Raw genomic sequence first — 9449 nt, 5'->3', positions numbered from 1 at the left:
ATTTCCTTCACCTGTTTGATTGTGTTTTCCTGTAGTTCTTTAAGGGGTTTTTGTGTTTCTTCTTTAAGGGCTTCTAGCTGTTTATCTGTGTTCTCTTGTATTTCTTTGAGGAAGTTATTTATGCTCTTCTTAAAGTCCTTTATTATCATCATCATCATCATCATCATCATCATCATCATCATGAGAGGTGATTTTAGATCTGAATCTTGCTTTTCTGGTGTGATGGTGTGTCTTGGACTTCCAATTGTGAGAGAACTGGGTTCTGATGATGCCAAGTAACCAGAGAGCCCCAACATCTTCAGCAAAGTGGCTGTATATAAAATTAACTATCAAATCAGTAGTCTTCCTCTACTCAAAGGATAAATGGGCTGAAAAAGAAATTAGGGAAACAATACCCTTCACAATAATCACAAATAATATAAAATACCTTGGTGTGACTCTAACCAAGTAAGTGAAAGATCTGTATGACAAGAACTTCAAGTCCCAGAAGAAAGAAATGGAAGAAGACGTCAGAAGAATGAAAGTTCTCCCATGCTCATGGATCAGCAGGATTAACATAGTAAAAATGGCCATCTTGCTGAAAGCAATCTTCAGATTCAATGAAATCCCCATCAAAATTACAACTCAATTATTCATAGGGTTAAAAAGAGCAATTCTCAAATTTATTTGGAATAACAAAAAAACCCAGGATAGCAAAAACTATTCTCAACAATAAAAAAACTTCTGGGGGAATCACCACCCCTGACCTCAAGCTGCACTATAGAGCAATAGTGATAAAAACTGCTTGGTATTGATACAGAGACAGGCAGGAAGATCAATGGAATAGAATTGGAGACCCAGAAATGAATTCACATGCCCATGGTCACTTGGTATTTGACAAAGGAGCTAAAACCACCCAGTGGAAAAAAGACAGCATTTTCAAAAAATGGTGCTGGTTCAACTGGTGGTCAGCATAAAGAAGAATGCAAATCTATCTATTTGTATCTCCTTGTACAAAGCTCAAGTCCAAGTGGATCAAGGACCTTCACGTAAAACCAGATACGCTGAATCTGATAGAAGAGGAAGTGGGGAAGAGCCTTGAATACATGGGCATATGGGAAGATTTACAATATCTAAAAGATTAAGAATAACTGTCTCTTGAAACCTATTCCCCTACCTTCCTTTAAGTTTGCCTGACCTCTGGCAAGGCTCAGGCAGCCCTCCCAACTTGTTTATTTATTGCTTCCTCAAGCTACCTTATAATAACTACCTCTCAGCCAAAGTTCTTTTTTCCCCAACTTGTTAACCCTTTCTGTCCTGACAGTGTTATATTCTATAATGATATACCATATAAATGTCAGAAGAGTTCCCAATCTCTTTATGGATTATGTTTATGGATTAAAAAGTTTTATTTGGATATTAGAAGAGCTTCAATTCAAAACTATGAGTCTTAAGGCTCAAACCTAACAAAAATTGATAGTAACTTTTTAAACAATCAAATCCTTTAATGTGTTCAGAAATATATTTGAAGTCATATTAAGAACTGATGCAGTTAATTACAAAATTAAGCTTTATTTAGTCTCATGTTGTATGTTTGTAAGGTACAGCTTAGAGCAGATAACTAAAAACAGACAAAGGCTGTTTAACTCAGATAGGCTTGGTAGGAAACTAGCCCTCAAACCTGCTTATATTCAGAGATCTGCTGAATATGGCATTTATTTGTTTAAATTTTCCATGAAGAACAGAGACTCCCAGATCCTAACAGTGACACCCTCCAAGGTCTCCAAGAAGATATGGGCACAGTGATAACGGTCACCATCTGGATTGTGGTACCATAACCACTGGGCATAATTGCCTCAATTCTTTGCTCCATGTCAGGGCCCTGCATGAACTGTGAACAAACAGAGAACAGCTGGAGAATTGATTGCTGTGAGTTGCTTAAGACAAGGTGAGGTCAGTCTCTTCCATGTTCCTCCTCCACAGAAGGCCTCTTCCTCTTCTAGGCCTGAGAGCTAAAGACTGCCATTGCTGATATGTGGTTCAGTGGCAGAGAGATCTTTTGTAACAATGGGAAGCATAGATTAACATTCCTCCAACTTCAGGGACAAGCCATAAAATAGGAAATGATCCTGATAAAGATATTGAAAAAATGTTATCAAGAACAGTCACAGACGACTGTCCAGTTTGTCAATAAACAAGACCCAGCAGCCACTGACTCTTCACCTTTATATGGGGGAGCCAGTTCTGGCAGGACACTAACCATCCTCCCACTAAGGAAGATGATTGATAGGCATGTTTAAGTAGAACAACGGCTATGAATAAAGAAGAAATACAGGCACTAGAACAGTGAGTCAAAGAGCAGCTGGAGGCTCAACATATAGAAAAGTCCAACATATGTCTCTAGTAAAGTGAAATCATTTTTTGCATATTATATCATAAAGCACATTACAGGCATGCAATGCAATCCTACAGGATGAGCAGTTGAGGAAAGATCTAACCATAATTTAAAAGAGATGCTCAATAAACAGAAAAGTGTTACAAAGACCCCCCAGAGATAGATTACATGGTGCTTTATTAACTTTAAGTTTTTTAATGCTAATGAGCAAGAAATAACTGCTGTTGAGAGATATTGTAAAATTTCTGCTGATCCCTCTACATGGGAACAAGTCTGAAAGTGGCGGAGTCATGTATGTCTTCAGCCAGAACTTCAGCAAAGCATAATCAATAAATCTTGTTGGCTACAGGGTCCTCAGGACATTATTATATGCCAATCTTTGAAATGGCATGTATGAAAATTTTTTAAAGATTTATTTATTTATTTAGTTAGTTAGTTATATGAATACACTGCAGCCGTCTTCACACACACAGTAGAAGAGTGCATTGGATCCTATTAGAGATGGTTGTGAGCCACCATGTGGTTGCTGGGAATTAAACTCATGACCTCTGGAAGAACAGTCAGTGCTCTTAACCGCTGAGCCATCTCTCCAGGCCATGGATGAAAATTTATATTACAGTTTGATTATACAGTCTGAACTGACTTATAGAGAAAGACAGATGACTTTCTTGCTTGAACATAGAGCAGAGAATCACCTTGAGCTGATTTGTGCATACTGCACAGTTCATACATGTGAGTTAGTCAGGGTTTCCTCCTGTGAAGAGACACCAAGAACAGGCAACTCTTACAAAGCACAACATTTAATTGGGGCTGGCTTACAGGTTCAGAGGTTTAGTTCATTATCATCAAGGAGGGGAGCATGGCAGCTTGCAGGCAGACATGGTGCTGCAGGAGCTGAGAGTTCTACATCTTGATCCAAAGGCAAATAGGAGAAGACTGACTTCCAGGCAGCTAGGAGGAGGGTCCAAAGCTCAACCCCACATACTTCCTTCAACATGGCCACACCTACTCCAACCAGGCCATACCCTCTAATAATGCCATTTCCCATGGGCCAAGCAAATTCAAACCCTCACAATGTGTTAATGCATAAATGTATATTACCTTTAAAAGTTTACAGAGCAAAAGGACCAAACACCAAAGAAGACAAGTAGCCCAGGTGATCGAGCCTCACAGAATCCCTTAATAGCTGTTTCCTGAAAGATTTTATGAATTTTACAGGAAAATGAATGGAACTTAAGAATATCATCCTGTGTGAGGTAACCCAGAGCCAGAAAGACATGTATGATATGTACTCACTTATAAGTGGGCATTAGCCATAAAGTGCAAAATAACCATGCTACAATTCATAGACCCAAAGAAATTGGGTAATAAGGAGGTCCCAAGGGAGGATGCACAAATCTCACTAGAAGGGTAAATTAGTTATAGGAGGTAGCTGGAAAGAGGGAACTGTGTAAGAGAAGGGGTGAGGAGTAGAACAGGGATGTCAATTAGATGTGAGGGGACAGAGGGTGGGAGAGGGCTGGGAGTGTGTCTTTGTCAAGGTTTCTATTCTTACACAAACATCATGACCAAGAAGCAAATTGTGGAGGAAAGGGTTTATTCAGTTTACATTTCTGCATTGCTGTTCATCAAAGAAAGTCAGGACTGGAACTCAAGCAGGTCAGGAAGCAGGAGCTGATGCAGAGGCCATGGAGAGATTACTGGCTTGCCTCCCCTGGCTTGCTCAGCTTGCTTTCTTATAGAACCCAAGACTACTAGCCCAGGGATGGCACCACACACAATGGACCCTCCCCCCTTGATCAGTAATTGAGAAAATGCCTTACATCTGGATCTCATGGAGGCATTTCCTCAAGGGAGGTTCCTTTCTCTGTGATAACTCCACCTTGTGTCAAGTTGACACACAAAACCAGCCAGTACAGAGTGAGAATGGAAATCAGCAAGGTCATCTCTGGTATCAAGTTGGAGGCCTGGGATGGGAGAAGATATGGGGAGTCTAAGGGGTGACTCTAGCTGAGATTCCTACAGGGGGGCGGGGGCAGATACAGAGACTGAAGTGGCCATCTCCTGTAGCCAAGCAGGACTTCCAGAGGAAGGAGTGGGGCATCCATCCACCCACAAATCCTTCAATCTGAAATTTGTCTTGGTTACAACATGTGCAGGGATGAGGATGGAGCAGAGACTGAGGGATGGCATAAGTCAGACCAATAACTGCCCTAACCCTAACCTAAGACCCATCCCATGTGAGAGAGTGGACTGCTGACACTATTTTTTTTGTAGCCGCTGACACTATTAATGATCCTCTGCTATGCTTGCAGACAGGAACCTAGCATAACTGTCTCCTGAGAGGCTTCATCCAGCAGGGTTTGGAGGCAGATGCAGAGACCCACAGCCAAACATCAGGCATAGCTTGGGGAATCTTGTAGAAGAGTGGGAGATAGAAGTGAGCAAGGTGGAGGGGTCAAGGACACCACAAGTAACCTACCTATACAGTTAACTATCCTGGGACCATGGGTCTCACAGAGCCTGGGCCACCAACCAGGGAACACGCAGGGGCTGGACCTAGACCCTCTACAGATTTATGGCAAATGTGCAGCTTGGTCTTCATGTGGGTCTCCTAACAAGTGGAGTGGTGTGTCTTGGTTTCTGTTCCCTGCCATTACATCCCCTTCCTGCTACTTTTGGGTCTCAGTGAGAGAGGATGTACCTAGTCTTGTTGGGACCAAATGTGTAAGGGTGGGGTTGTACCCAAGGTGGGGGACTCCCCTTCTTTGAGGAGAGGAAATGGGGCAATGAGTGGAGGTATTTGTAAGGACTGAGAGGAGGGAGGGGGGCTGTTATCAGGATATAAATTGAATTTATAAGTCTGCATACAGAACAACTTCAAAATGGCTATCTAAGATTGTTGAGTCTCATATACTGTTCCAGACAGGACTTCAGTTAAGCCCTGGACTTTCCCATCACACAGACACTAGATAGCCAATGTTACAGCCAGCTTTCTTAGGACTTGACTATTATCCCAATTTTCTTAGGACCCCAAAAGATGCTGGCACCCTCAGCAGGAAGCAATTTTACAAGAATAATTTCCCATACCCAAGAGGTGGGTGAGTGGTTTTTGGTCATTCGATGTGTGATGGATGTTAAGTGGGGGGGTGTTACTGCAAGTAGTTAATGGTCTTGGTCAGGGGAAACAAAGGGAAGGAGGTTGGATTCAGGAGTCTCTTTTTCTTCTTTATATTTCATCTATCCTTCTTTCTCTCATATCTAGTGTTAAGAGGGGTTGGGGGAGAAGGTATGGAAAGAGAAATGGGGACATAGGGATGATATGATAAATCATTCAAACTATTGAGTCTACTTTTAAACTAAAGAGTGTTTGGGGGGGGGGGGTGCTGGAGAGATGGCTCAGTGGTTAAGAGCACTGTCTGCTCTTCTGAAGGTCCTGAGTTCAAATTCCAGCAACCACATGGTGGCTCACAACCACTCATAACAAATCTGACACCCTCTTCTGGAGTGTCTGAAGACAGCTACAATGTACTTACATATAATAAATAAATCTTTTTTTTTTTTTTTTTTAAAAGAGTGTTTGGACCCCATTTTGGCCCTGGTTTGGGCCTTGAGGACATATCCGAGCCTGGCTCCAGTTTTGAAAACTGTGTCAGTAACTTCCATACTGTAGTGACTTCAGCACGTCCTGCTTAAGCCTGCCTTTGCCTAGCTACTGCTGATGTAGAATAACTTTGTTGCCTCTGTCAGTCACCCCATACCCTTCAGTTACCTTTTCCCTCCACTTTTCCCCTCCCCCATGTCATCTCACTTCAGTAAAAAAAACCCCACCTCCTCTCTCAGCCCTTTATAAACAAAAGACTGATACAATTAAAGAAGTTCCTGCTTTGACCGACTCCAGGCTTGGCTCCAGGTTGTTATTCTCTGGATCGCAGGAGATCGGAGCTGGGATCATCCCACTTCAGCCAGGGACCTACTCGGCTGGACCAGGTTCTCTCCTCTCAGCCTGGACCTGCTGGCAGAGAGCTGGCAAAAGAGGGTTAACCAGCAAAATATTTTACATCAGTATGGAATTTTGAATATTGATAGAAATTTAAGGTTACATTTTGCTATAACACTCTATGCACATATGTTTCAACTCTTTAGGCATTGTACTTATGGAGCTAATTTAAAAATGTAAAGTTCTAGTCCTTGAAAGCTACTACTACAAAATATTAGGATAATTAAAATAAATGCAAGTTTGTAGTCAGCCTGAAGTGGAAACTTAAGGGTCTTTTGGAAAGTCAGTTGTGTTGGAAGGTGTTTTAGGGGCAAACATGTGAAGGAGTGTTTTCCTGAAGTGGGCACTGGTGAAAGACTAAGGAAGACTCGTGAAAGAACCTTTAACTGAAGCTGACACAGGAGAAAGGATGCTCTGCTAAGTAAGCATTTGAAAAGACGCTTGATGAATGATTCATCACTAAGGACACTGATGTATTGGTCTGCTTTTATTGTGCAGTTGAGCTCCATTTGTCTGGACTCCCTAGAGAGAAATGCACCAAAAACTTCTGGTGGTGTGCTGCAGTTTTCTTGCCATTTCCTCAGACTTGGGCTGATTGGCAGAGTGATGCGGCTGAGACAGACATGCATGCTGAGGCAAGACACGTGGAGAACATGTGATGTTTGAAGGTCATATAAAAAGAATTTGATGGCCTGTGACTGAGGCTGAGCTCGGCTTGCCTATAAGAGCTATCTGTGCAATGCTTGTGAGTCTCATGTCTTTGCTGATCTTGGCTTCTCTGAGAGAGGCACAACTGTGTAGAGGCTGAGGCCTGGCTGTCTTTGCTAGGTCATGCCACTGCTGCTGATTCATTGTTTCTCTCCCGACTTTACCAAGCTTGACTGCTGGTGTATCTGTGAAGTGTTTGCCAGTGGATCAAGCTGTTGCTGCTAACTAGTGAACTGAACTGCCGATTTCCAAAGAACATTTCTAAACAGGCCCACTTCCCCTGTAGCTTTTCTTTCCTACTACCTCTGGTGGGTGGTGGGCTACAAGGAAGGTTAAAGCATTTAAGAATCATCATTAAAAATAAGGTTTGAAAAAGTTAAAGTTACATCAGTCAATCAAACTTGTGTTCATGTTATGTATTAGTTTAGATAATTACAGATGTAAGCTTTTTTTAGCCTCTGTATAAGTTTTCAAAGTTAATTAGATAGTAAATAGTTAGAAACAAGCAATGTTTGCCTATTCAGATGCACTATAGATAGATGGTCTTCAAACACTTCAGAGATCTACAGAATATGGCATCTAGGGACTTCTTATTAACAAGGTTTTTCATGAGAGTGAGACACGACTTCTCCTGGCACACCCCCATTCTACTTCAAAGAAGAAATTGGACATCAAAGAACCTCCATATGGAGTTTGCTTCAAATGTGGCAGAGCTAGCCACTGGGCAAGAGACTGCCCTTGCAACTGCAGTTGCCAAATACAAATGGACTGGACATTGTCAGTGTAATTCTTACCTGATAGGTTTCATAATTGTTCTTGCTGTATATAGTTTATTGGCATTTTAGAAAAAGCCTTTTATTGGACTAAAAGGTGGAGATGTTGGAGTGATGTTTTATGCACCATGTCAAGATTGTCTATGTATTATATAAATGCTGGTTTCTGATTTAGCAAAGATCTGATTACAGGCCAGACTTTGTAATTGTTAAGTATCACCTGTCTCAGTGTTTTGCAAACACTCCCTCTCTCACCTTCTGATTGGTTAAATAAAGAGCTGAAAGGCTAATATAGCTGAGGCAAGAGGAGGAGGCAGGAATTCCTTCAGAGACAGGGAGGCTAGGAAAGAAAGGGGCATGGACAGAGGCAGAGGAACAAGCAGCAAGAGGACTAAGATTGAGAGATAGTGAGCATAGGGACATAGGCCAGGGCAATATTGTCGTGTTAGAAAAGCTGATAATCTGCCCAGCTCTAGTGCCTAAGTTATTAAAAATATATTACAAACATATTTATTATAAATATAAGTCTTTGTGTCATTATTGAGAACTGGTGCTGGCATAGAAAGGCCTACAGTTATGTGTATGTACCTGCACACATGTGCACACAGGTAGTGGTGGTAAGGTACATGGCTATGTAAATCTGCAAAAGGCCCTACCATTCTCATTAAAAGTTATTTCTCCAGTATAGAAATACATAATTGCATAAAAAATTTTGATAGAATTGCTCACAACAGTAAAAATGAAGAACCTAAGTGCTCACAAAAGGATCTTTGCATATGCATATCTGTGTGGGAAGGTGTGTGTGTCTCTCTGTGTGTGTGTGTGTATTTGTGTGTACTTGTGTCAGTTTTCAGGCTAGAGTTCAATGGCAGATATCTTTCCCGATCATTCTCTACCTTATCGTTTTTTGAGATAGGGTCTCTCACTGAACCAGAATTCTTGGTTGGTAGATTAGATGGTCAGCAAACCCCAGGGAACTCCCTGTTTCTGCCTACCCCGTAATGGAAATTATATCCCCATTCTGTGCTTCTGGCTTTTTATGTAGGTGCTGGGGCTGGAATTCAGGCCTTCATGGTTGCACAACAAGCATTTTACTGACGCAGTCATCCCCGAGCCTTGAAAGCACAATTTAAAAGCCAGCCCCCAAAGACAGTTTAACAATATATTTTGTTATGTATTTATCAAGCAGACATTTAAAAGAATGAATACTTCTGTACTTTCTGGTCATAGAGGGTAAGAATGCAGGTTTGAGCAGGTGTAGTAGCGCATGTACTCCCAGCTCTGGGGACACAGAGGTAGATAATTGTGGAGGTCTGGTCTGGTCTACACAGTTAGTTCAGGGTCCTCCTGGCTTATGCAAGTTTCCCTCAGAATAAGAGTAAAAGCAGTATGGTAGAGCTGAGTTTCTATCCCTGTGACAGAATACTCCTCTATGGCTACCTGATTAGTCAGACTGAATCAAGTAAGAAAACAAAACACATTCAGAGTACTGACAGCATAGTTCAGTGATACAGCCTTTTCTTTCTTCCTTTCTTTCTTTTTTCTTTTTCTTTTCTTTTTCTTTTTTTTGTTTTTTTTTTGTTTGTTTGTTTTT

This window comes from Mastomys coucha, unplaced genomic scaffold (genome assembly GCF_008632895.1).
Source record: "Mastomys coucha isolate ucsf_1 unplaced genomic scaffold, UCSF_Mcou_1 pScaffold18, whole genome shotgun sequence".
Lineage (NCBI taxonomy): Eukaryota > Metazoa > Chordata > Mammalia > Rodentia > Muridae > Mastomys > Mastomys coucha.
Note: the sequence above shows the minus strand (reverse complement) of the source record.